The sequence below is a fragment of the Triticum urartu genome, chromosome 7, assembly GCF_003073215.2.
Source record: "Triticum urartu cultivar G1812 chromosome 7, Tu2.1, whole genome shotgun sequence".
Classification (NCBI taxonomy): domain Eukaryota; kingdom Viridiplantae; phylum Streptophyta; class Magnoliopsida; order Poales; family Poaceae; genus Triticum; species Triticum urartu.
The window spans coordinates 439,286,269-439,313,803 of record NC_053028.1 but is presented as its reverse complement, the minus strand read 5'-3'; positions in this window follow the sequence as shown (position 1 = coordinate 439,313,803).

The window sequence follows — 27,535 nt, the reverse complement described above, 5'->3', positions numbered from 1 at the left end:
TTCAGCATGCGTGCATTATCATAACTGAGGAAATAGCATGCAGAAAAACATAGCGAAAGTATCAGACCACCATCGTGTTTAAGATTATAACTCAATCCAACAAAGTCTTCAAAAAGAACGAGAGTTGTAACTTAGCAAAAAAAAGCCCATATAAATAGACCCGCTTGAAGACTAACTCAAATTTCTCCCCCTTTGTCATCGAATGACCAAAAGGGATGAAAAGTGAGGACTAACGCCCCTGAAGAATATCATCACCGAGTCAATGGAGGAGCACCAACATTGTTGGGGTCGGTTGTTGAAGTAGGGCCTGCCGAAGTGTCGTCCAAATCTTCATTTTCATCAGTCTCACGTGATGAAGAATAAGAGCTGGCCACCAAGTGAGGAACTTTGACCTTCTTGAATTTCTTCGAAGGTGGCTGAGACCAGTCAAAGTCCTACTTGTAGCCCATCTTCTTGAGGTCATCTTCACCGTAGAGATGAGTCAGAACATCCCAACTACGATCAAATACTTCATGGAGGTAGTAATGGTTCTTCTTCTCTGAATTCTGAGTGATGGTCATGTTCTGAAGAATGGAACCAAACTGACGCTTGACCCATTTGTGGTTGCGATGGACCTTCTAGTGAAGAATGAGGAGAAGCTCACCATCAGTCAACACCCTTGGAGCTCGCCTTGAGGATTTTGCTTTGAAGCATTGGCGACAGAGTCATGAGTGGCAGAGTCATCATTAGTGGAGTAAGATGCAGCTTTGCGGAACTGACCATCCAATGGAAGGATGCCTTCATCGATAATAGCAGTTGCCTTGCCCTTCTCATCAGATGAGAATAGGTCATTTGAAGACTTCAATGGGAGGCAAGTAACTGACGTGATTCTGTAGATCAGCCTTGTAATTTATTGAGACATTGATCTGAGTAATCTCATTATCCAAGGAGTGTAAGGCTTCAATTCAAAAGGTGACAAAGCAACATTTGCCAGAGTCCTCATGAAGAAATCATGGTTGTTGATTGGAACTCCATGGATGATATTGAAAAGCAAATTCTTCATGATGCCAACGACCTCTTCTTCATTCGAGTCATGGCCTTTGATTGGACTCAATGTCTTGGTCAGAATGCGATAGACAGTCTGTGGCACATACATCAATTCCTTCATGAGGAATTTGGTCCTTGGGGCTTGACCAAGCTTCAGCGGTTTCATCAGTACTTGCATGTAATGGTAAGTTAGCTCAGGTTCATGATAGATCAACTAAGCACCTTCAAGGGGAGGACTGACAAGCAGGGCATGAAGCAATTCAGAGGTCGGTGCTTTGAAGTGAGTGTTATCGGTCATCCAGTCCAACATCCAAGAATTCACATATTCATCATTTCCTGTGATGTGCAACGTCGCGTAGAACTGAAGAATTAGTTCTTCATTCCAGTCTACGATGTCGGTGCAGAAGTTGAGCAGCCCAGCTTCATGAAGCACACTGAGGACTGGTGCGAAGCAAGGCAGTGATTCCATGTCCACATGAGGAATATGCGCATGATCAAATACTTTGTCCTTATCGAAAAGCAGTGAAGAATAGAAGTTGGCTTGGCTTGCGGTCCAGAAACGCTTCCTTCTCAGACGAGCAGAGTCATATGGATTGTAATCTGTGAAGAAGACATGCTCATGGAAGAAGTCATCAGCCTTGAATTTTTGCTTCTTGGAGAAAGGATTCTTCGGCTTGGGCTGAGGAGTGTAAGTCAAAGTCATCACAGCCTCAGGAACCATAGGCTGAGGAATTTCAGTTTCTGCTTCAGTAGCAGTCTGGGTCTTCAATTCTTCATCAACATTGACATCAACACTAGTGGCTGGAATTTCTTCAGGAATGGAAGGAGTGGAGTGATGATCTTCAGAACCCATTTGAACTTTAGTGTGCACTGGGGACTGAGGAATTTGTTGCAGTGGGGTGAAGAGCGGAGAGTTAGGGTGCTGACTATCCCAATAGTCATCATTCAGCACAGGAGTGGAGCACCCAATGTCCACGTCCTCTTCTTCATTCAATTCTTCAATGCCAGCCTCTTCGGCAGTGAACTGAGGCATGGGCGATGAGACAACTGGGGTTGAAGGGATATTATCCGCTTCAATTTCTTCTTCCAATTGCTCTGAATAAGCAGCAGAAGGAACATCTTCATCAGATCCGCTTGGGATCTCATAATCTTCAGCAAAGGGAACAAGTTCCTTTGATGGCATATTGGAGATAGGAACAACATTAATAGGATTCTCAAATGAGCTGGTTAATGTCTTCATCTTCTTCGGGGCTGAAGAATCTGATGAAGCAGATGCTTTCCTTTTCTTCACTGCTGCTCGCTACGCAGCCTTGGTTTTCTCCGCTTCTGATGTAGAAGGAAGAACTAGACTTGGCGTTGGTGCAGGAGGAGCAGAGGAAATTTATTCAATTTCCTCACGCGCAATTGATGTGGTTGCCGTGGCAATTTCAGTTTCTTCATGCACAACGGTTGATGCTTGAGCTGGTCTAGCTTGTTCCTCAGGCACAACACTAGTGGTTGCCCTAGCAATTTCATCAGCGGCTGGAATAGATGCATCAGCCCTGGTACTCTCATTTTCATCAACAACCTGATTTTCATCAGCGGTGCTGGCATGTTCTTTAGTCGGCTGAGCAGAAGCCTCAGCCTAAGGAGATTCATGTTGCGTTGGGGCTGCAACATTGGTGGTGAATCCTTCAGCCAACTTGACGAATCTGACTTTGGATCCAAGCCAGTCTGTGTGGTAGACGTTGAGTTCATCGCTGAGTCCTTTGATCTCAGTTTGGATAGCCACAAGTTCATAAGTTGTCATGTTGACAACATTTTTCTTCAGATAATGCTCCTTCTTGTATTGCGCTTTCTTTCACTGCCTGGCATTTTCAAATTTCCATTTTTCTTCGCCTATGAAGGCGGTCAGCATGTGACATTAGCTAGGAGTGAGGTTGAAGTCAGGCATATGGGTGTTGGGATCCTTGTGCCAGAGATCAATGAAATCGAGGATCAACTTTGGATCCAGCATCACTGGCACATTAGTGCCTTTGGCTCTAGAGGACCTTTGCTGACTATCTCTGATGATTCCGGCGAGTTCCTCATCATCAACTTCATCATCACTAGACGGTAATTGGAAAGCGACCTGCTTCTTATGAGGACTTGGTCTAGTGCCTCGTCCAGCGGTGTCCTTAGTCTTTAGTAGAGTGGGGCCTATTGAGGGTTGCAGAGGAGCTGAAGAACTTCCTGAGGCTCCTAAGGCAATTGATTTTCCTGAGGTCCTTTGACACATGGCAAGATGCGCAGGTGCAGAGGACTTTGTCGGAGGAGCTGAGGACTTTGGAACTTGAGGAACTAGGGCAGCTTGAGGAATTTTTGGTGATGGCTTTGGAGAACTGGGCCGTGAGGGCATTGCTGAGGAGCTTGGCCATGAGGGCATTGAAGAAGAAGCACTAGGCTTATGTGCGGGCTTCTTTGGCATGGCCTTCTTGGGCTTGCTAGTAGAGGCCTCAGCAGTGGCAGCAACAACAACAGAGTCAACGGCGTCTGGCTGGCCTAGGGTGCGATGAAAGGATCTTGGAGACCGTGACCATGCGTTTGCAATCCTCGTCGTAGAGGCAGCTGTCGACGGTGAGGTTGAGGGGGACGCAGCGCCAGAGGGGGCGCCACCACCGGGAGAGCAGGACGGTCCGCATGGCAGATTTGGTGGGGAGGAGGCCGATGATGACGAGCAGCGTGTCGTCGGGGAGGCTGCTGATGAAGTCCAGGCTCGCCGGATGCGGTTTTGGCTTGAGCCGCCTCCGCTTGTTGGCTGCCTCGCCGTCCATCTCAACCGGCGGCGACGCCGGTGTACACGTGTGCTGGTGTGTGTTGTGTGCTGGGTGTGCGCGAGTGCGTCCTTCTGTGCATGCCGCCACGCAGTGGTGAATTGTGCACGAGTGCGTCCTTCATGCGCAAGAAGTTTGTCCTCAATGCGCCCTCAATTTACTAGCGTGCGGTGTGCTACCCCGAGTGGTTTCAACTTTGTTTGCTTCACCGCGTGTCAGATGGGCCTCTAGTTTACTTATTTTCACCGACTGCCACATGGGCCAGCACACGAAGATACAGAACACGAGCTGATAAGGCAGCATGTGGATTGGTTGACCGGTCAACTAAACAATATACGGAGCTATACGCTGACACAGTGAGCGTATAATCCGTCGGTATAGAGAGTTCGAGTGAGAGGGGAGGCCCGTGAGAGATAGCACACACAGAGAGAGAAAGAGCTACTCCCTCCGTTCGATGATGTAGTTCCAACATTTTTTAAGTCAAACTTTTGAAACTTTGGCCAAGTTTATAAAGAAATTACTTATATCTACAATACCAAAGATAAATGATAGTATGAAGTAAGTACATGTTGTGATGAATCTAATGATCGTTCCAGATGTAAATGTTTTTCTCCACATATACCTGGTCAAACGTTTCTGAGGTTTGACTTTTCAAAACATCCACATGCTTATGGACGTGACAGAGTCCCTAACAAGAGAGAGAGAGAGTGAAAAAAGTGTGTGTGCGTGTGTGAAAGAGACATGGACAACACACGATAAAAGTAGAAAAAAAGTGTGTGTGTCTTATGCAAACATATCACACATGCATCTTCGACAACGGAGGCAAGGTGAGGAGATAGTGTGTGGCTGTTTGGAACGGAGAGAGCAAGACCCCTAGCACGTGGCCAAGAGGGGTCTGACAAACAAGGGAGATAGGTCGAGAGAGACGTACGGAGAAAATGCAGACATGGGGAGGAGAGAGTGTATGTTTGTCATAGAGAGATCCCCTGGAGATCGTGATGGGACTACATGGGTGGGAGATCGAGTGACAAGGTGTGTGCGCGATAGAAGATGCCCTGAGAGATATCAAGATAGACGTATGGATGGAAGGAGACAATACGTGTGTTCCTATTGGCTAGTAAGAGATAATCATACTTAGGAGGGGGGAGTGCTTGCGCCTATGATGGATCGAGGGATTATGGTACTTAGGGGGGTGCGTGTCACATGGAGAGAGAACAAGGGCGGAGAGTGTTGGATGGGTCTATATGTATAGCGCGAGCGAGACATGTGTATGTGTGAACCAGGGAGATATAAGGCCAGTTTGGCTTGCGTCCTGAGCATCTTTTGCCTGGCCTGGGGTTGTGGCTGGATTTCATGCACGCTTGTTTGGTTGCTACCCTGTGAAAAAGAAAGCCCGCCTGGCCTGGGTTCCCTTGCACTTTAATTAGCCTGGCTGAACTCCAGACACTGCAAGTAGCCTGGCCCAGGCGACCGATTTCGAACGCCTGGTCGTGCCTGGTCGTGTGGCCACGAGGCTAACAGCAACATGGATGGATATTAGCATTAAATAATTGATGCATGGATTGATTGATGGGACGTTGATGCTTTGCCTGGCCCAGGCATGAACCAAACGCTTCAGCACCACACAAGCCTGGCCAGGCAGAAACATTTTACATCTCACGTCCACACCAGGCAGTACCGGCCATCAAGGCATGATGGTCAGGTCACGAACCAAACTGACCAATAAAGTTTGAGAGAGATTGAGGAGCCCCGATAAGGCTGAGTGGTGCGTTAGATAGCTGAGAGGGGGAAACAAATATTCCATCCACTCGATAATGCAGTGCATGTAAATTTTTTAGAAGTCAAACTTTCGAAACTTTGATCAGGTTTACGCAAATGTTATTTATATCTACAATACCAAATATACATCATACAAAACTACATCTCATGGTGAATCTAATGGTATATGTTTGCCATACTAGATGTAATTCTTTTTCTCCACGTACATGGTCAAACTTTGTGATGTTTGACTTTTCAATAAATCTATATGCTATGGACCGAGGAGAGTGCCTTAGTCGAGATAGATCAAGTGCGTGTGTAGGAGAATGAGTAAGTGTGCAAAAAGAGTATGTGTGTGAAAGAGAAAGTGACAACAAACGATAAATTAGAGAGAGAGAGTGTTTTTTCGTTTCTTATGCGAACATATCACGCATGCATCTCCGAGATGGAAAAGCGAGGCGAGGAGATACACGAAGATAGCTAGTGTGTGATTGTTTGCAACGGAGAGAGACACCCCTGTAGCACATGTCCAATAGAGGTGTGGCCAACAAGGAACAAAGGTCGAGAGGGACACATGGATGGCATGGACGCATGGGGAGGGAGAGAGGGTGTGTTTGTGATAGAGAGATCCCGTTGAGTTCGTGAGGGGACTATATGGGTGGGAGATCGAGGGAGTGCGTGCGCGATAGAAAGATGCCCCGAGAGAAATCGAGATAGACCATGCACATGTTTGTGATGGAGACTTAGATTAGCTAGTCATATACATATAGGGGGGACTGCGTGTGCCTACAATTGAGTGAGAGACCATCATACTTGGCTAGTTGGGCATGAGATTGTGTGTGTGCGCGTGTGAGATGGAGAGAGAACAAGGGGGAGAGATAGAGTTTTAGATGGGCCTATCGAGTGCGAGTGAGATATGCATGTGTATGTGTGACCCAGGTGGATGGAGAGTTTGTGAGAGGGGGGGGAGAGCTCCGAGACGACATAGTGGTGCGTGAGAGAGTTACAGGCAAAGAGCCAAGGAATCTGTGTGCGTACGATGAATGCACCCAAGATATCTAGCTTGGACTAGCTAGAGTATCATACATAGTGTGCGAGAGAGACCTATAGATGGTGTATATATGCATGCGAACTAGAAAGACCCCCCCCCAGACACACACAGACAAAGAGAGAGAGAGATGGAGAGAAAGGGAGAGGGATGAACAAGGTTTTTGTGTCGGATGCATGCGACAGAATTGAAGATTGTCGGCGAGAGAGAGAGAGAACAGGAGTCCGTGAGAGGGGGAGGTCGCGTTTTATGCATCAAAGACTGATATAAACCATGTTTCGATATAAACTTGCATTCAAATATTTAAATTGGAGAACATGTTGTCTGCAATCCACACATGAACGGATATATGCGTATATCAAACAAGTTCATTAATTTGACTTTCAGCATGTTCATGGAGTACTATAATACTGTACAACATGCTACTCAATTTGATGTGTTCAATTTTGGATTTAGTTCACTATTTTAACCTACTGAACGAGCTATTTCATTGAATCGAGATATTTCATTTTGGGTTTGATTCGTGTTTTTGAGTGGGTCAACTATTTTCATATAGTAAATCGCTCAGCGAGCATGTAAAAAACACATTACTCCAGCATCATCTCTCCATCTAAAAAAGAAGTGGCAAGCTAATATTTCAAAATTGATCCGAATCGACTTGGTAAGGTAGACGTGTGGATTCCTCGGTTCTCCCAAAATTTGAACGAACCGTAAACATCCTCTCCGCTCGGTGGAATTCCGCCGAAGAAAATAAATGGGAGACGCGAATTACCGTCCTATGTGGGACACGCATTCCAAATTGGCCGTTGTACATCGAGGTAGGTTGTAACTTTATCCAAGCGCGCCTTCTCCTCGGCCGAAATGACATGTGCCGAATAATTCATAAAACCATGGGTCGGCAAAACACCGCTTCTCTCGCCCGAAATAGCTCGCGCCCACTGTTTCAAACACGCTTCTCCTCGCCCGAAATCGCTCGCGCCACTATAGTTCAAAACACGCCTCCTCGCCCGAATCGCTCCGCCCAGAGAAGCAAAGTTACTCTACTAATCCCCGACCTTCAGTACACAGGACCCAAGCCGAGAAGCCTAATAGGCAGGGTAAGAACTGTAACTCCCCCTCACATTTCAGACAAATGCCGTCGTAAGACATGGTTTCCACTCCCCCCCAATTTCCCCCGCCGCCCCATTCTTCATACCTTGTGGGCGCCAAATCACCTTCTCCCGGGGAAGCTCCCTTCTCCCGATCCGTGCAACCTAAGCCCCACCTCCATGGAGCCCCCCACCGCACTAATTTCACAGCCGCCCTCCTCCCTAATGCCGGAGACGCTGTCCATTTGCCGTCGTGCACTGGGCCGTGTGCCTCTTACTCCGTGCTGCTGGTGCTGCCTCGACGACGGCCGCGTGAACCATACTGGAGCCGATTCACCCCCGCTGTTGTTCACGGCGCCGGAGCAGCTCCAACTTCGGATCCGTCCAAAGTCCTAGCGCTGCTTCGGCGTAGCCGTCGACCGTCGCGACATCGCTCTTTCCCTGCCGCCAGTCGCCACCGCAACCGCACCGGCCTCACCGACTCGGCAGCTGGACCTGCCTACTTCACCATGTCGCCAGATAGGTCGCACCCTCATCTCAAATCACTTTATTTTGGCGTCAGTTGTTTGAATTTTTATTCTGGTCCAATCGATTTGCAATGGGAAGCAGCACCCCTCGAGGCGGCGGAGCTCCTAGGCTACCGGTTGGCTGGTGTCTAACGTAAGGGTGCGGGGCCGCAAAGTTCACCGCAGAAGCAGCGCTTAGATGGCTATCTTTTAGAGTTGCATGGGTTGAAGGTACTGCCGCCACCGGATCTGGATGACGGGGAGTCTTTGTGAATTGGCCCGGGGGCGGCGCAACCACGGCAGTGCGGTGGGTCAGGGAGCGGGGTTTTGGCGGGGCCACGGACGGCGGAGGCAGGCTGCTCTACCGTTGGTCGCTGGCTCTTTGGGGAAGATTTCAAACAGTGTCAGCCGGGAGGCACAAGACGGCCAGCCATCCGGTGTAGATCGGACAGTACCAAAATAAAATAAAATCGTGTGACCCCAATTTAGTCTTCAGTCAACAGACGTGTGACCACTCTCGTACCTTGCTGTTGATCTCTTAGTGTATTTCTTCAGATCAAAGAGATATGTCGTTCTTAACATTATGCGTTATCTGCATCTTCAGACACACCGTCTTCCGACTCACCGCAGCTGCTCCAACAAGGGAAGCATACACCAGAAGGGAGCTATAGTCCCCACTCAACAGTTCCCTGCATCGAATGCGCGTGCCCGACATGCACAGGCACAACAACTGCAGGGCATCGACAAGTCAGCACATGATGCTCACTCCTATGGATGGCAGCCAGATAGGTTGTACCCTCATCTTACTTGTGTGCAACATTTATGGCTTTGTTATTCATCTAAGCATGGAAAATAGATCATCACATTTCATTGTATATTCATGTTGATCTCTTACGGGTCTTGTTCAGGAGTTAACGTTGTTCCATAGTTCAGCTAAGATACTTGTTCTTTAGGTAACACTGTTCCATAGTTATCATCCATCAGCCAATGCTATCCCACAGGCTAGTGATTATAGTATTATACCACTTCTAGTATTTCCTATGTTGTTCTTTAATACTTTTGTGTGCCATCTAGTTAATCTCGAGTACAAACGATACATATTCTGTAGCTTTCATCTGTGTTCCCCCTTTAGTTTATGAGACCTGTTGCTGCTAGTTAACCCAGTCCTACTATTTATGTCGTCTCCTACAGGCACTCATTACATAAATCTAACTACTAGTTGTCTTCCATGCATGTCAGATATAACTGCACACACTAATATATCCACAAGAACCTCACAGAGCAATGTAAAGGCCAATAAACTTGATGTCAATGATACCCAATATGATGGAACATGTAAAGGTAGTTCTTTAGAAGACTTGCAGAAAGATGATGAATCCTCTTCACCCCACAAGGTCCTTGCTCTAACTAGGCCAGTGATATGGGTACAGCATGCATATAATGTCCTGGAGTGTATCTACTCTGTTGCAATGCCATGTGCTTAGCATGCTGATCATGCATGTAAATATGTCATGCCTTCTTGTTTTTCAGTACCTATTCCATTCATGATAACATGTTTTCAAATTCAAGTACTGTCATTCTACTCTATCGCAATGCCATCTGCTTAATTTGGACATCATGCTTCTGAATGTCTTATGCATTGTTATTCATCAGTATGTACTTCATTTGTCTACCATACCATGTTCTATTTTTTACATTGAAGTGTTGTTCTAGTGGTCTCTTGCAATGCCATCTTAGTTTCCCAATCATACACGCATATGTTTCCTTAGTGTTTTTCTGCAATGTATTCCGCTAGCACACAATTTTACATTCAAGTAGTGTTTTTACACTGTTGTCCTGTTGTATCCCTAGCTCTTATATCATACTCCCTCCGTCCGGATTACATGTCGGAGAAATGGATAAAACTAGATGTATCTAGAACTGAAATACGCCTAGACCCATCCATTTATTTCTGGATGGAGGGAATACATGTCAATATGTCATGCCTTTCTATTCTTCAGTACCTGTTCCATCTCTGCTGTAGCATGTTTTATAATTGAAGCACCATTCTTCTATATAAGGCATGCGAGGGGAAGACAACTATGTTAGAATCTGAAGGGTTACAAACCAGGTCTTTGCAAAATATCCAAACGCCAGGAGATAATAAACCAACTCCAGTTTTTGTAGATACTGCTCCAGCATAGAGAAACCCGTCTCCCACTGATAATAAGCAGATTCCAATGGCCAAAGAACTAGTCCGCTCCAGTCCAGCAAAAATATGTCAACTCAATTCTAAGAAGCGTGTGCGTATCCTTGCATCATGAAATTTTATAGCATGCTGATCATATTTTCTACATGTTTCTTACCCATCTCTCTTTTAGAAAATAAGCTTAACAGATAGAAGATTTTCTGCAATGGTATCGTTTATGAGGAAAGATTCTTGCAGGAATTCTCTGTGCTCCAATGTAGATGTAAGTACCTGTTGTATATCACTATATTTTTACATCAGCATGTATTTTGTTAATCGGCGTGAATCCAACCTTTATCTGATCTAAATTTAGTTTTAGAAAAATGTATGATTAAAGGCCACAATGTTGATTTTTGCAAGGAAAACTGCCTGGTAGTTTTGCATCCTGAGCTGCATGAGTGTACTATCTCATATCAGTGGGTTTGAATACTTTGGTTCTGAAGTGGGTTTTTCAGTGTTTTTTTTAATGTGTTGTCCTGTCGTATCCCTAGCTCTTACATCATACTCCCTCCGTCCGGATTAAATGTCGCAGAAATGGATAAAACTGGATGTATCTAGAACTGAAATACGCCTAGACCCATCCATTTATTTCCGGATGGAGTGAATACATGTCAATATGTCATGCCTTTCTATTCTTCAGTACTTATTCCATCCCTGCTGTAGCATGTTTTATAACTGAATCACCATTCTTCTATATAAGGCATGCAAGGGGAAGATGGCTATGTTAGAATCTGAAGGGTTACAAACCAGGTCTTTGCAAAAGATCCAAACGCCAGGAGATAATAAACCAACTCCATTTTTCATAGATACTGCTCCAGCACAGAGAAACCCAACTCCCACTGATAATAAGCAGATTCCAGTGGCCAAAGAACTAGTCCGCTCTAGTCCAGCAAAAGAATGTCAACTCCATTCTAAGAAGCGTGTGCGTATCCTCGCATCATGAAATTTTATAGCATTCTGATCATATTTTCTACATGTTTCTTACCCGTCTCTCTTTTAGAAAATAAGGTTAAACGATACAAGACTTCCTCCATTGGGATCGTATTCGAGGAAAATATCTTGCGGGAATTCTCTGTGCTCCAGTGCTGATGTAAGTACCTCTTGTATATCACTATATTTTTACATCAGCATGTATTTTGTTAATCGGCCTGAATCTAACCTTTATCTGATCTAAAATTAGTTGTAGCAAAATGTTAAAGGTGCCAATGTTGATTTTTGTAAGGAAAACTGCCTGGTAGTTTTGCGTACTAAGCTGCATGAATGTGCTATCTCATATGACACACATTACTGAATTGTAGTGCTTCTCTGGTTGCCCATTCATTCATTGTGTCAATGTTGCTTTCGTATTACCTTACATGGATGATGATAGCTGTGCCATATTGTATTAATTTGGTGTAGGCTAGTTGCCCAAACATTCTTTGTGTCAATGTTGCTTTCCTATTATCTGACTTGGCCAATGATAGCAATGCTAGTGTGTTAATTTTGTGCAGGCTGCTGAAGATAAGAAGACAAACTCTGAAAACAGCAAGGCAACCCCATTGTTTCTTTCTAGTAAATCTAGGCCAGGTAATATGGCAATAACTCATGATTAATCTGTTTGGTTCCCGTCCTAATTTATGTTATGATGTAGTGGTCAAGACACTCTCCACTATCAATAATACAAGCCTGCCAAAATCGCCATCTGAATCTGTTCAGTATCCTCTGTCTCGAATGCGACGGAATAAATGTATGTTTGTGAACCAATTAATGGCTGAAGCAATGATGGAAATGGTGGATGAATCAGAGGTGCAGAGTCGTGCGACACAACAACTGATCAATGTTTTCAGAGATAGTGTGGCAAAGCAGCAAGAACTTGCGCACATGCTTATGGGCCTCATCTGTGCTGAGGTTGCAGATTGTGACATTGTAGATGGTTAGGTTCTGCTCATTTATTTGCACTGGCATCAATCTTTGATTGCCCAGTGGATGTAATTTCCTGTAATATATTCTGGATGTGCAACGTTATTCCCTGTATGCCGTACCTTTGCTCGTCGTAATGGGCTCAAATTATCTAATTTGGCCTAAAGACATGAACGAACTTTAGTGGGCCCATTAAGTTAATGGGTCGTTACTAGGCCGAAAGTTAATGGTCGGCCCTCTTACCTCCCGGGTCGTTAACAGTCCGACATCGAAGCGGGCAACAGGTGGCCCCAATTTATTTCATGGGCCGTTACTAAGTTTGGGCTACATATGACCCAACTATACTGTAGGCCTTTAGCAGGCCGAAAGAGACAGCGGGTTTATATTGGACCATGAAGAGCATGCGCCGCTAAGAGGCCGAAAGTCAGGTCGTATTGTAAACGGCCCAACTATGTTGTGGGCCTTTAGCAGGCCGAAAGAGAAACCGGGCTGGTATTGGACCATGAAGGGCATGGGTCGTTAAGAGGCCGAAACTAAGGTCCGACTACAAATGGCCCAACTCATTTATGGTCCGTTAACAGGCCGAAAGGCACACAGGGCCGGGAATTGGCCCAACACTTAAATGGGTCGCTAAAAGGCCAAAACTCAGGTCCGACTACAATTGGCCCAACTGACTTATGGGCCGTCAACAGGCTGGAAGTGACACCGGGCCAGAAATTGGCCCAACACTTAAATGGGCCGCTAAAAGGCCGAAACTCAGGTCCGACTACAAATGGCCCATCAGATTTATGGGTCGTCAACAGGCTGAAAGACACACCGGGCCGAAAATTAGCCCAACATTTAAATGGGTCGCTAAAAGGACGAAAGATGTACATCCTGAAAATTGGCCCATCCATTAAATGGGTCGTTAACAGGCCGAAATCTCATCGGGCCGATATTGAGCCCAAATATATAGCGGGCTGTTAACGGGCTCGAACTGACGATGGGCTGCAATGGTGTCAAATCTTTAACGGGTCGAATTGGCACATCTCGTATGGGCCGTGGGATTAAATGGACCTGACACAAGTAGGCCTTATATGGGCCGGCCTGCTAATTTTTACTGGGCCGGCCTTTTTCACCAGAATGGGCCACTGTTGGGCCGTGCCATGTGTCGACCTATCATAGGCACCTCCTGTCCAATGAGTGGATGACATCTGTCCCAACGATGAGCCGACACGTGTTTCCTCTAGCCAATGATGATTTTACACGTGGAAAATCCCCATTGGTCGGTGCTGTTAACGGGTTATCAGATCCAAAACCCAACCCGATAGCTTAACGGCGTTCCGTTACGATGGATGCCACGTGTCGGTCACCCTTGACGAAAGAACTTCTGTGACGCGTGATTTATCGTCATGGAAGTGGACACTTCCATGATGATAATTTTGGTAATGTCATGGAACACTTCTGCGATAGCATAGGTATGACTATCTTGATTCTGTCATAAATTTGTCATGGATGTACATGCATGACAAAAAACGCGACCTACTGTGACAAACACATATCATCATGGAAGTGTATTTTTTTGTAGTGATCGTTGCTACTAAGGATAAAAATATGGGATCTATATCTACCGCCATAGATAAACGGATTTCGTCTACATCATGGCATCGTTCTTATTGTATTACTATGTTTTTCCATGAACTTAATACACTAGATGCATGCTGGATAGCGGTCGATGTGTGCAGTAATAGTAGTAGATGCAGGCAGGAGTCAGTCTACTAATCTTGGATTTGATGCCTATGTAATGATCATTGCCTGGATATCGTCATAATTATTTGAGGTTCTATCAATTGCCCAATAGTAATATGTTTACCCACCGTTTGCTATTTTTCTCAAGAGAAGCCACTAGTGAAACCTACGACCCCCAGGTCTTCTTTCTCATATATTCGCCTTTGCGATCTATTTTTCTCTTGCTTTTATTTTCAGATCTACTAAACCAAAAACCTAAAAATACTTTGCTGCACTTTATTTTATTTGCGATCTATTATTTCAATCTATCACAACATTATCTCCCGTCCACACACCGCTTCTGGCGCCGTTACCCGAAAGGGATTGACAACCCCTTTTACACGTCGGGTTGCGAGTGGTTTTTATTTGTGTGCAGGGGCTGTTTACGTTGTGTTGCTTGGTTCTCCTACTAGTTCGATAACCTTGGTTTCATATCTGAGGGAAATACCTACCGCCGATGTGCTGCATCATCCCTTCCTCTTTGGGGAATTACCGACGTAGCTTCAAGCGACATCAAAAGGAATTTCTGGCGCCGTTGCCGGGGAGGATCCTCAACATATACCAGGTTCCTAATCACAAATCTCATCTCCTCGCAATTTACATTATTTGCCATTTGCCTCTCGTTTTCCTCTCCCCCACTTCACAAAAAATTGCCGTTTTATTCGCCTCTCTTTTCCGTTTGCCGTTTTCTTGCCAGATCTATTTTTGAGTGCAATCTTGTTGTGTAGTCATCATGACTCAAGATAACACCAAGTTATGTGATTTCCGAAATACCAATAACAATGATTTTATCGACACTCCACTTGCTCCTCCCGCCACTAGTGCGGAGACTTGTGATATTAACACTGCTTTGCTGAATCTTGTTATGAAAGACCAATTTTCTGTTACTCCTAATGAGGATGCCGCGTCCCATCTTAATACCTTTGTGGAATTATGCGATATGCAAAATAAAAAAGATGTGGACAATGATGTGGTCAAGATGAAATTATTTCTGCTTTTCTTGTGTGATTCTGCAAAAAGTTGGTTCTCTTGTTTGCCTCGCAATAGAATCGGTTCTTGGAATAAGTGAAAGATGCTTTTATCACTAAGTATTTTCCTCCCGCAAAAATTATTTCCCTTAGAACCTAGATCATGAATTTCAAGCAACTTGAACATGAGCATGTTGTACAATCTTAGGAAAGGATGAAAATGATGCTAAGGAATTGCCCAACTCATGGGTTAAATCTTTGGATGATTATACAAAGTTTTTATACATGGTTGAATTTTGTTTCTCGTAATCTTTTAGATTCCGCCGCGGGTGGTACTTTTATGGAAATTACTTTGGGTGAAGCCACCAAATTGCTTGACAATATCATGGCAAATTATTCGCAATGGCATACCGAAAGGGCTCCTACTAGTAAAAAAGTTAATTCGGTTGAAGAAACTTCTTCTTTGAGTGAAAAAGTTGACGCTCTTGTGAAATTGGTTGCTAGTAGAAGTGCTCCTATTGATCTTAATGATATGCCTTTGTCTACTTTGATTGAGAAAAATAGTGATGCCATTGATGTAAATTATCATTTCTCGAAATAATTTCAACAACAATGTTATAGAGGTAATCTCAATCCTAGGCCTTTTCCTAGTAATTCCTCTAATAATTATGGTAATTCCTATGGAAATCAATCTTATAATAATAATAGGAACACCTCTGATCTTGAGAATAATATTAAATAATTTATCACACGCAAAAAGTTTTCAACACTTCCATAGAAGAAAAGTTGAATAAGATTGATGATTTGTCTAGAAGTGTTGATAGAATTTCTCATAATGTGGAAAATCTCAAGATGAAATTTTTTGTGCCTAAAGTAGATGGTTTGTAACATCTCAAATTTTCAATTTCGAATGTTATACATTAGATCATCAATGCATACCAAATTTTATTTTGCATTTTGGTTGGTCCGAGAAATTCTACGCAACTCAATGACCCACGGAGAGAGTTGGGGATTTCGTTATTTTCATATTTGAGTTTTCTCAAATTCTGAGAATAGGATCATTTGATTTTATTTATTTTATCATCAATTATTTATATTACAAAAATATGAGAGAGGGAATAAAATGACTTTCCCAAAATAAAGAAATATTGAGGATTTAATAATAAAATCAAATAAGATTTTTATTCCAGAGTTTTTCGGTGTTTTATTTGAATTTAGGAAAAAATGTGCGTTTTTCCAAATTGCATTTAGGCCCCAAATAAATGTTCACCTTGTGCGGCTTTATTTTAGAAGCCTGTGAAAATTTATTTCGGAATTTTTGGAGTCCGTTTAGTATTTCTTTTTATTTTTCTTCTGCGTGAAAAAAAAAACGTAGTGCCGACCTACGGGCCGTGTCCGACCTGGACACCGGCCCGCGCATGCTTTATAAGCCAGGGGGGAGCCAGCCCGAGGCCCAGCCGCCGCCCCCAAAACCCTAGCCGCCCGAGCGCCGCCGCCCACCGCCCCGCCGGACGCCGCCGCCGTCGATCCCGCCGCCCGAGGTTCGCCGCGCCTCGAAATCCGTGCCGTCGGTTTTTTTAAATGATCGGTTTTCGTCGATTTATTTTTTTAGGTCCAGTTTTTTTAAATAGATCGGTTTTTCCGGTTTATTTAATTTAGCGAGCGTTCGTCGTTTTTCTTTTTCTCGGATTAAATCCGCGATTTTTCTGATCGCGATTCCTGATCCGATTTTCGTTTTAGTATAACTTTTCGCTCGTTTATCGGAATCAGGCGATTCAAGCGCCTAGATTTCGTCTCGAAACCCTCTATCCATTTAACCAACTTAAACCAGTTTTTGCTACTGTAAAATTTGCCCTAGATCCAGATTAGTAGAACGAAGTTGTTTTCTTTCGCCGTTTGACTTTCGTTGCTTCGTTCGATTTGATTCTTTTTGCCAACCGGAGTTCTTAAGTTGAACCTTCTGGTTAGATCTCTTATTTGAGTTTTACCCGTGCATTAGATGAGTACTTATTGTATGCTTGTTTGTTTGTCTGCGATAGAATACCCGGAGTGCGCCGCCTGTTACTTCGAATCTCTAGGTTTCGCGGATCATCAGCAAGGCAAGTAACACTTTGATCATACCTTTTCTACTACCCAGTTTTATTGCATTAGATCAATCCTCACACATTGCATGATTAGGATCTAATTAAATTGTGGGATGGGAAGTAGATGAGGTAGTACCTATTACCTGTTTATTATCATAACCTTTGGGAGTTACTTCTACGTTTGCTTATTATGCCATGCTATGCTAGTAGACGTGGATTGGGTGAGTGATATCCATGACAGATGTGAGTTTTGTTAATTAATGGTTTATCTAAGGTGGCAACTTAAACACACATCTGGGTGGATTGAGGCACCTGGGTATTCCAGGACTTGCCTGTTTTCTTTTGGACCGCCACCCAGGCTCAAAGGGATCATGAGACTATTCATACTAAGAAACTTCCGTGTGCAGCCACAAGCTATTATGGGCTCTAGCATAGTTGACTAAGTCGTGCGAACTCTTACAGTGGTAGACTAGCAAATGTAGGGGATGTAGGTGGTACGGTCTACCCGATCGTAAGGTGCTAGCGCTTCTGAAATACTATGTCTCGGTCATCTGTCTTCTCAAGCACCCTGTAGTGCGAGAAACCCAACGGAGGCGATCGAGTCTTGTGGGGAAAAGTGCGCAAACCTCTGCAGAGTGTAATAAACTAATCATGGTTAGCCGTGTCCCCGGTTATGGACATCTTGAGTATCTAGTACCTGGATTTTCATGTGAATCTCAACATGTTACTCTAAATTAATTTTGTTGGGTTTTGTTTATTGATGATGCTTAATTGGGATTGAGAATGCTGTCAACCATTCTCAATGTTTAACAACTACCATGATAGTAAAATAAAATTTATTCCTTTGAAGTAGGGAAAAATTGGCTTTACGCAAAACTGTAACCATAGAGCTTTCCACCAGCCAAATATGCATATATTATAGCTATTTTATTCCATTGCTCTCTATGTGTTACATTGCCAGCATATCCCATGTGCTGACCCATTTTCGGGCTGCAACATTAATGTTGCAGACTTTTTAGACGATGATTAAGGAGTTTTAGGTCGTGGTTCTATACTCAGTGATGCTGTTGGAGTTGATGGACTCACTTATCTTCCAAGCCTTCCGCTGTTATAGTTATTAGATGGCCTTAAGCCATATTTATTGTATTAAGTTCTCTATGGAGACACTCGATGTAATAAGTGTGTGATTGCTACTCTATTATAAATCCTCCGAGTACTGTGTGGTGTCAGCATTACTGATCCAGGGATGACACCGGAGCACAGAGATCAGACTGTTTGAGGTCTGGTCGCTACAGAGATGGTATCGGAGCACACGCTGACTGTAGGACACGACCACTAAGCTAAAGACCTAGATCACTATTCACTCTCTTCTCTTCTGACCTCTCATCTTTTCTACTCTTTTAGGATGGCGGATGCAAGGAACAAGTTCACGCAACCGGATGAAGATACACCCTTTGGACGTCACTTGAAGGAAGTCACTAGATACCTGAATATAGGAGTACCAAGCTTCACCGGAACCTACAACGCCACTTTACCTGAAGAAGAGCGCTGGATGATTCAAGTTCAAGTTCCAAGAAGGACGTTCATGCCAGTCACTGAGCCCATAGAGTTTTCTTTTGATGCACCAACTTGGAGTTTAGGAAAGAGCATGGCAGCTCACATCGCCATGGGACGCATTGGAGAAGTCTACCGCAATGACCTCAAGGGTACTATCTACCAGATTTGTGGGCGCAGAGATGAGCACTGGGAGATGATCAGCACCAGGAAGGATAGATCAATCGCAGCTTTTATCCAGGAGTTAAACCAGCACATTCGACGACAGGAGAACCAGATGTGCGCCGACATGATAGATCTGAAGAAGGCTAAGACTAGAATCAAGGAACTGGAGGAAGAACTCAAGGCTACACGTGAAGATTATGAAGAGGAAATTGAAGTATTGGTGGAGAAGAATGACGACCTGATCAAGAAGATTGGAATATTTATGGGAGGCCCTACACCAGTAGAGGAAGACGAAGAACCCAAGGAGATTAGTCCGGAAGACTACATCATCATCGACGGCACCGACTCGGATCTAGATAGTAGCGATGATGACTATGTTGATGAAGCTGGAGCAAATATCATGGAGTCTACAACCGAAGAATATTTCTAGTAGACCACCTCATCAGTAGTAGTAGTCCACCATGTAAATATAGTAGTCCGAGCACTTTTGCGATAGATAGATCGATTGTATGCCCTTGTTTGATTGAATGAAGTGAATTGTTTGTTTTTGCCTCATGTGCATATGGGTAGTGTTTTCTCTTTAGACCCCCTCTATTCTTACATCTCATCTTTTCTAAAACCCTCAGATGCCTCCGAGACGTGACCCCGGATTTGCCTTTCCACCGGAGCTCACCCAGTTGATGTAGTTGCTAGTCCAGAATCAGAATCAGGGGAACAACAACAACAACCCACCACCACCACCACCACCACCTGTTGATCACTTAGCCCGTTTTCTTAGGCTGAATCTGCCGGTGTTTTCCAGTAGCACCGAGCCAATAGTAGCAGATGATTGGCTCCGCAAAACAGCTAGGGAATTGACCACAGTAGGATGCACAGATGCGGAGAAGGTGAAGTTTGCCGCACATCAGCTAGAAGGACCCGCAGCATCATGGTGGGAGAATTTCACAGCCACTTTCTCAGTTGACACTGTCACATGGGACCAGTTTCAGCAGGCTTTTCGTACCGCACATGTTTCAGCAGGAGCTATGGCCATGAAGAAGCGTGAGTTTCACAACTTGCTCCAAGGAGGACGGACAGTTGGCCAGTATGTGGAGGACTTTAGTAAGTTAGCACATTATGCCCCAGATGATGTCGCTACGGATGCAGCTAAGCAGGAGAAGTTTCTAGAAGGACTGAATGATGAGTTGAGCATGCAGTTGATGGTAGCCACCTTGAACAACTACAAGGAGTTGGTAGATCGTGCTCTTATGATTGAAGGGAAGCAGCAGCAAATTGAAAATTGCAAGAGGAAGTATGGACAAGGGAAGTACAATTCAGGAGCTCAGCAGAAGCCACGTTTTACCCCTAGACCGGGAGGACATTTTTCAGCACACCCATGGAGGAGGTAGCTCGCACAATCACAATGGCACCAAGAATGGTAATGGCAATGGAGGAAGCAACGGCCAGAATCACACCAACCCATCAACCCCAGCCAAGAAGGACCTAAGCCAAGTCACTTGCTTTAAGTGTCAGAAGACCGGACATTATGCCAATGAATGTCTTGAAGGCCAAAATGGCAATGGAAGTTCTGGGAAGAAGCCGAACCCTTTCAACAGGGGACAGGTGAACCACGTTAGCGTGGAGGAGGTTGAAGCTCAGCCCGATGCAGTAATAGGTAAGTTTTTGGTTAAGTCATTTACTGCACTCGTTCTTTTTGATACTGGTGCACCGCATTCATACATCTCAAGGGGATTTGTGGATAAGTACAACCTATCAACCCAAGCCCTTAGGTCACCAATGTTAGTAACCTCTCCTGGAGCAGAGTATGTGGCTAGTCTATGGTGTGATCGGTTACCATTAAGGATTGGTAACTATGTTTTTCCCTCAGACCTAATAGTATTGGAATCCCAAGGATTGGATGTGATATTAGGCATGGATTGGTTATCAAAGTATGAAGGGAATATTGAATGTGCTAGTAAGTCAATTTTGCTTACCACACCAGAAGGGAGAAGGATCAAGTATGTATCCCGACATGTGCCAAAGAGGACTCAAGTAAATTGCCTAACAGGAGTTGTGCAGGAGGAAGTACCAGTGGTAAGGGATTTTCCTGAGGTATTTCTAGAGGAGTTGCCAGGCATGCCACCGGATAGAGATATTGAGTTTTTGATTGAGCTATTGCCAGACACAGGGCCAATATCAAAGAGACCATATAGGATGCCAGCAAAGGATTTGGTGGAAATTAAGAAGCAGATTAAGGAGTTACTGGATAAAGGATATATTCACCCAAGTTCTTCGCCTTGGGGATCGCCCGTACTTCTAGTGGAGAAGAAGGATGGATCATTAAGGATGGTTGTTAATTATCGAGGATTGAATGAAGTAACGATCAAGAACAAGTACCAATGATCAATGATCTGTTTGATCGATTGCAAGGAGCTAAGGCATTTTCCAAGATCGATCTGCGATCAGGATACCACCAGTTGAAGATTCAAGAACAGGACATTCCTAAGACAGCTTTTACCACCAGGTATGGGTTGTACGAGTATATCATTATGTCATTTGGTCTGACTAACGCACCTGCCTATTTTATGAACATGATGAACAAAGTGTTTATGGAGTTCTTGGATAAGTTCGTCGTAGTGTTCATTGATGGTATCCTGGTTTATTCAAAGAATGAAGAGGAGCATAAGGAGCATTTGCGTTTGGTACTTGGAAAGCTCAGAGAACATCAATTATATGCCAAGTTCAGCAAATGTGAGTTTTGGTTGAAGCAAGTAGGATTCCTCAGACACGTTATATCTGGAGAAGGTATAGCAGTTGATCCCACTAAAGTTGATACCGTGACCAAGTGGGAAGCCCCAACAACAGTTGGAGAGATCCGGAGTTTTCTTGGACTCGCAGGATACTACCGGAGATTTATTGAGAATTTCTCAAAGATTGCGAAGCCTATGACTGAGTTGTTAAAGAAAGATACCAAGTTCATATGGACGGAGGAATGTGAGGCTAGTTTCCAGGAGTTGAAGAAACGTTTGGTTACCTCACCAGTGTTGATTTTGCCAGACCAGACCAAAGATTATGACGTGTATTGCGACGCTTCACGTCGAGGACTTGGAGCAGTGCTTATGCAGGGAGGGAGAGTTGTTTCATATGCCTCAAGACAACTGAAGCCTCATGAGTTGAATTATGCTACGCATGATTTGGAGTTAGCAGCCGTAGTGCATGCTTTGAAAACATGGAGGCATTTCCTCATTGGAAACCATTGTGAGGTGTACACGGATCATAAGAGTTTGAAGTACATTTTCACACAGAAGGAGTTAAATCTCAGACAAAGGAGATGGTTGGAGCTTATCAAGGATTATGATATGAAATTGCATTATCATCCCGGGAAGGCTAATGTAGTAGCTGACGCATTAAGCCGTAAGAGCCATGTCAATACGTTAATGACGGGAGAAATACCCAAGGAGTTAGCAGAAAATATTCGTGAACTATGTTTGGAAATAGTTCCGAGAGGCTATGTAGCAGCATTGGAGATTCAGTCAACCTTGAAGGATAGAATCAGAGAAGCTCAGAAGACCGACAAAGAGATTGCCGCTATTAAGGAGAAACTTAGCAAAGGAAAAGCTAAAGGATTTTGTGAGGATGAGCACGACACCCTATGGTTTGAAGATCGTGTTTATGTGCCCAATGACCCGGAGATCAGGAAGTTGATTCTGCAAGAGGCACATGATTCACCATATTCGATTCACCCAGGAAATACCAAGATGTATTTGGATTTGAAGGATATTTTCTGGTGGACCGGAATTAAGAAGGATATTGCGGAGTATGTAGCTGTTTGTGATGTATGTCAGAGAGTAAAGGCAGAGCATCAGAAGCCAGCAGGATTGTTACAACCATTGCCGATACCCGAATGGAAGTGGGATAAGTTAGGCATGGATTTTATCACAGGATTACCCAGGACTCGTTCAGGCTATGACTCGATTTGTGTTGTAGTTGATCGATTGACGAAAGTAGCTCATTTCATCCCAGTAAAGACCACTTACACCAGTGCTAAGTTGGCAAAGATATATATGACCAGGATCGTATATTTGCATGGAGTTCCAAGGAATATTGTATCAGATAGAGGAACCCAGTTTACCTCAAAGTTCTAGAAGCAGTTGCACAAAACTTTGGGTACCAGGCTAGAATTCAGTACAGCTTTTCATCCACTGACAGATGGACAGACCGAGAGAGTAAATCATATTTTGGAGGATATGCTGAGAGCTTGTGCGCTATATTATGTATCTAGTTGGGACGATAATTTGCCATATGTAGAGTTCTCTTACAACAACAGTTACCAAACCAGTTTAAAGATGGCCCCTTTCGAAGCATATGGAAGGAGGTGCAGGACACCGTTGTCGTGGGACGAAGTTGGAGACCGCCAGTTGTTTGGACCTGACTTGATTAAAGAGTCTGAACAGAAGGTGAAGTTGATTCGCGATAGGCTCAAGGTAGCCCAGTCCAGACAGAAAAGTTATGCAGATTCTAAACGCAAGGAGATAGTTTACGAAGTCGGAGATAGAGCTTATCTTCGAGTATCTCCACTTCGGGGAACGAAGCGTTTTGGAGTTAAAGGGAACTTAGCGCCACGATTTGTAGGACCATATCGAGTTTTGGAGCGTATGGGAGAAGTGGCCTACAAGTTGGAATTTCCCGAAGGATTGTCAGGAGTTCATGATGTGTTCCATGTTTCCCAGTTAAAGAAATGTCACGCGGAGATGGCTGACATACCGTTGAGAGTCACAGCGCCTTTGGAAACTATTCAGTTGGATAACGATTTGACGTACGAGGAGAAACCAATTAAGATTCTCGAGTTTGCCAGTCGAGTCACTCGCAGCAAGGTTATCAAGTTTTGCAAAGTTCAGTGGAGCCACCACACGGAGGATGAAGCCACCTGGGAGCGAGAGGAAGATTTTCTCAAGGACCACCCTCACCTATTTTCTAGCCAACCCGAATCTCGAGGGCGAGATTCATCTTAAGGGGGGTAGGTTTGTAACATCCCAAATTTTCAATTTGGAATGTTATACATTAGATCATCAATGCATACCATATTTTATTTTGCATTTTGGTTGGTTCGAGAAATTCTACGCAACTCAATGACCCACGGAGAGAGTTGGGGATTTCGTTATTTTCATATTTGAGTTTTCTCAAATTTTGAGAATAGGATCATTTGATTTTATTTATTTTATCATCAATTATTTTTATTACAAAAATATGAGAGAGGGAATAAAATGACTTTCCCAAAATAAAGAAATATTGAGGATTTAATAATAAAGTCAAATAAGATTTTATTTCCGAGTTTTTCGGTGTTTTTTTTAATTTAGGAAAAATGTGCGTTTTTCAAAATTGCATTTAGGTCCCAAATAAATGTTCACCTTGTGCGGCTTGATTTTAGAAGCCCGCGAAAATTTATTTCGGAATTTTTGGAGTCCGTTTAGTATTTCTTTTTATTTTTCTTTTGCGTGTAAAAAACAACGCGCGCCAACCTACGGGCCGTGTCCGACCTGGACACCGGCCCGGGTAGGCTTTATAAGCCGGGGGGGGGGAGCCAGCCCGAGGCCCAGCCGCCGCCCCCAAAACCCTAGCCGCCCGAGCGCCGCCGCCGCCGCGCCTCGCCGCCCGCCCGCGCCGCCGCGCCGCTAACCGCCTGCGCCGCTAACCGCCGCCGCGCCGCGCCGCCGTCGCCCGCCACCGCGCCGCCGCCCACCGCCCCGCCGGACGCCGCCGCCGTCGATCCCACCGCCCGAGGTTCGCCGCGCCTCGAAATCCGTGCCATCGGTTTTTTTAAACCGATCGGTTTTCGTCGGTTTATTTTTTTAGGTTCGTTTTTTAAATAGATCGGTTTTTCCGGTTTATTTAATTTAGCGAGTGTTCATCGTTTTTCTTTTTCTCGGATTAAATCCGCGATTTTTCTGATCGCGTTTCCTGATCCGATTTTCGTTTTAGTATAACTTTTCGCTCGTTTATCGGAATCAGGCGATTCAAGCGCCTAGAGTTTCATCTCGAAACCCTCTATCCGTTTAACCAACTTAAAACAGTTTTTGATACTGTAAAATTTGCCCTAGATCCATATTGGTAGAACAAAGTTATTTTCTCTCGCCATTTGACTTTCGTTGATTCGTTCGATTTGATTCTTTTTGCCAACCGGAGTTCTTAAGTTGAACCTTCTGGTTAGATCTCTTATTTGAGTTTTACCCGTGCATTAGATGAGAACTTATTGTATGCTTGTTTGTTTGTCTATGATAGAATACCTGGAGTGCGCCGCCTGTTACTTCGAATCTCTAGCTTTCCCGGATCATCAGCAAGGCAAGTAACACTTTGATCATACATTTTCTACTACCCAGTTTTATTGCATTAGATCAATCCTCACACATTGCATGATTAGGATCTAATTAAATTGTGGGATGGGAAGTAGATGAGGTAGTACCTATTACCTATTTAATATCAAACCTTTGGGAGTTACTTCCGCGTTTGCTTATTATGCCATGCTATGCTAGTAGACGTGGATTGGGTGAGTGATATCCATGACAGATGTGAGTTTTGTTAATTAATGGTTTATCTAAGGTGGCAACTTAAACACACATCTAGGTGGATTGAGGCACCTGGGTATTCCAGGACTTGCCTGTTTTCTTTTGGACCGCCACCCAGGCTCCAAGGGATCATGAGACTATTCATACTAGAAACTTCCGTGTGCAGCCACAAGCTATTATGGGCTCTAGCATAGTTGACTAAGTCGTGCGAACTCTTACAGTGGTAGACTAGCAGATGTAGGGGATGTAGGTGGTACGGTCTACCTAATCGTAAGGTGCTAGCGCTTCTGAAAGACTATGTCTCGGTCATCCGTCTTCTCAAACACCCTGTAGTGCGAGAAACCCAACGGAGGCGATCGAGTCTTGTGGGGAAAAGGGCGCAAACCTCTGCAGAGTGTAATAAACTAATCATGGTTAGCCGTGTCCCCGGTTATGGACATCTTGAGTATCTAGTACCTGGATTTTCATGTGAATCTCAACATGTTACTCTAAATTAATTTTGTTGGCTTTTGTTTATTGATGATGCTTAATTGGTATTGAGAATGCTGTCAACCATTCTCAATGTTTAGCAACTACCATGATAGTAAAATACAATTTATTCCTTTAAAGTAGGGAAAAATTGGCTTTACACAAAACTATAACCATAGAGCTTTCCACCAGCCAAATATGCAGATAGTATAGCTATTTCATTCCATTGCTCTCTATGTGTTACATTGCCAGCATATCCCATGTGCTGACCCGTTTTCGGGCTGCAATGTTAATGTTGCAAACTTTTCAGACGACGATTAAGGAGTTTTAGGTCGTGGTTCTATACTCAGTGATGCCGTTGGAGTTGATGGACTCACTTATCTTCCAAGCCTTCCGCTGTTATAGTTATTAGATGGCCTTAAGCCATATTTATTGTATTAAGTACTCAATGGAGACACTTGATGTAATAAGTGTGTGATTGCTACTCTGTTATAAATCCTCCGAGTACTGTGTGGTGTCAGCATTACTGATCCAGGGATGACACCGGAGCACAGAGATCAGACTGTTTGAGGTCTGGTCGCTACATGAATCAATTAAAGCTCTTTATGTTTCTATGGATGAAAGTAAGAAAAGAACCGCTATGCTTAGAGCTAAAAGAGAATTCTTAGAAAAGGCTTTTACTTGTGATTCCTTTTGCAAAAGTGATGAAGATCTTAAAATGATTGGTGTTTCTTCTATTGATTCTTTGTTTAGTAAAGTTAAGAATGATGAAAAAGGGACTGGAGAAGAGTCAAGTCTAGGTAGAAGGCATCCCAATATTTCGGAGGGTGAAAATCTTGTTGAGAAAATTGATGAAAGTGGGTTTGGAGAGGTCAAAACTTTAGCAAGTGATGCACCCACTCTTTTGGATTACAAAGACTTTAATTATGACAGTTGCTCTTTGATTTATTGTATTTGTTTGTTACAATCCATGATGAATTCACCCATTTCTTATGAACAAAATAAAGCTTTTACTAAACATGTTGTTGATGCTATGATGAAAGCTCTTGAACAAAAAAATGAAATTAGAAGTTTCAATTCCTAGAAAATTGCATGATGAGTGGGAACCTACTATCAAAGTCAAGATTAAAAATTATGAGTGTTTTGCTTTGTATGACTTGGGTGCTAGTGTTTCTACAATTCCGAAATCTTTATGTGATATGCTTGGTCTTACCAATCTTGAAGAATGTTCCTTGAATTTGCACTTGGCGGATTCTACTATTAAAAAGCCTATGGGAAGAATTAATGATGTTCTTATTATCGCAAATAGGAATTATGTGCCCATAGATTTTATTGTTCTTGATACTTATTGCAATCCGTCTTGTCCAATTATTCTTGGTAGACCGTTTTTACGCACTATCGGTGCCGTGATTGATATGGAAGAAGGCAATATTAAGTTCCAATTTCCTTTGAGGAACGGTATGGAACACTTTCCTAGATCAAGAATTAGGCCACCTTATGAATCAATCATGAGGGAATCTTATGGATCTCGAACCAAAAGTGACAAAACTTAGATCTTTGCTTTATGCCTAACTAAGGGAGTAAAACTATAACGCTTGTTGGGAGGCAACCCAATGAATAAAATTTATTTCTGCTTTTTTGTT